This window comes from Chrysochloris asiatica, unplaced genomic scaffold (assembly GCF_000296735.1).
Source record: "Chrysochloris asiatica unplaced genomic scaffold, ChrAsi1.0 scaffold00193, whole genome shotgun sequence".
Taxonomy (NCBI): domain Eukaryota; kingdom Metazoa; phylum Chordata; class Mammalia; order Afrosoricida; family Chrysochloridae; genus Chrysochloris; species Chrysochloris asiatica.
Genome location: NW_006408711.1, coordinates 1512679 through 1514515, shown reverse-complemented (window position 1 = coordinate 1514515; position 1837 = coordinate 1512679). Strand labels below are relative to the sequence as shown.

Genomic DNA, 1837 nt, shown 5'->3' with positions numbered 1-1837 from the left:
TTTGGTAAAGATTTGGAGAAAAAGCTCCCACTTCTAGGAAAAATGTGTAATCAAAAGAACCAAAAGCAGAAGTAATATAAATGCAGAGACAAAAACTACCACTTGGAACAAAACTGAGGCTGTGGTCGACTGTCCTGAGCTAGACAGGTAGTGTGTGTGCAACGTAGGAGCCTCCAGCAGTGGGTGAGGGTGTCCGCTCTCTCAGGCTCCTCCTCTAGTCAGTATGGTAGAGGTGCACATGTAGATATTGAGCAGTTAATGGTAGAAAGATTGTCTACTATTTTTGTCTCTGAAGGTCAGTTAGATATCTGTGTGTGAACAGCACAATTCTCGTGATGGTTGAGTCCTTTTATGTTGGGGTTTTACAGATTGCTTTGCATGGGTCCTGCACAGGGAGGTCAGGTAGCACAGCGGCCATGAATGGGGCCAGTATCCACAAGGTCAGCAGCTCAAAACCACCAGCTGCACCGCAGGAGCAAGGTGAGATACTCCGCTCCTGCACAGACCCACAGCCCTGGAAACCCTGCACAGGGTTGCAAGGAGTCAGAATTGATTCCAAGGTGCACAGCTGTCATGGTCCCACCAGAGAAAATATTAGGGCTGTGTCTGTGTGGATTACATCATAAGTCACCACCAAGCTCCCTCTCTCTGTATCATGGGAAAACTGTTGCAACTGATGTCCAGGTTGAACAATGAAGGTGGGACAGGGAAAAAGAGGGAGAAATGTGTAGTCTCCCATGCCTCTTTTTTGGCAAATGACTCTGCATTGCTTTTAGCATGAGTTTTCTGAGCTGGACTGGCTGTAGCCCCACCCTCTAAACTCTGCCAGGGTGGCATGGCCATAGAGGGAGTCCCATCTCCAGATTCCTAACATTCAGTATTTCCCTTATTATCATGATTTTTTCACTTGCGAGGGTGGGAAACTGACATCCCGTATCTTATTGTAGATCTAGAACTCGGGAGTTATTTTATGAGCACGTTCTTCATGGGATCCCCATCCCTTCACAATGGAGAGTTCCCTACCTGGTGTTTGCTGCTATCGCCCAAACCGGAAGTCCCTTTGGTATGTGTTTTTTGTTTTAATTTTAAACATCTAGTATTCATTACTGTCTGCTTTTATTTACTTAAAGTTATCAAATCTACATTTAATGAGTTTATAATATGAAAGTTCTATATAAAAATCCAACATATATTTATGGCTAATAAACTAATCCCAGGAACTGAAATGAACCAGTTTTAAAGTTTTATTTAAAAAAAAAAAAATAGTAACAACATATAAAATCAGATAAAGGATATAAATGCTTACCTTTTATTGCTTGTTCTTAAGTAGATCATTGAGAGTTGTCCACATGAAAACATTTATAGTTTCAACTTTAAATGCAATTAGGAGAAGCCTGTAATTTCACAGTATACGTGTACATGATTAAATAAGCAAACAAAAAGAATTGCTACAGATGTATTGTTGTTTTTAAGTGCTGTCAAGTAGGTTCCGACTCCTAGCAACGCTATATAGGGTTTCCAAGGAGCAGCTAGTGAGCTTGAACCACCAACCTTGTGATTCAAACGAACATTGTAGTCTAGCACATTAACGCACCATTCCACATCAGGATGCCATAGGTTACTATTTCTAGGATTTTACTATTATAAACAGTGTTATAGTGACAAAAGTTAGACATAAATATGTATGTCTAATGAAAATACATCTATATAGCAAAACATTTGAAAAGAAATTAATGGGTAAAAGGCCACTTTTTTAAAAATTTAAGTTGTCTTATCATTCTTTCTCATCTCTTAGCCAAAGAAACGTGTTCTCCTACCTGTTGTTTTTGTTGTTGTT

At 39.8% G+C, this 1837-nt stretch overlaps 1 pseudogene; it reads left to right on the top strand.

The window, feature by feature from the left end:
* The first annotated feature begins 416 nt into the window (after positions 1–416).
* LOC102824654 overlaps positions 417–1837 on the top strand; it is a 31112-nt pseudogene continuing 29691 nt past the window's right edge.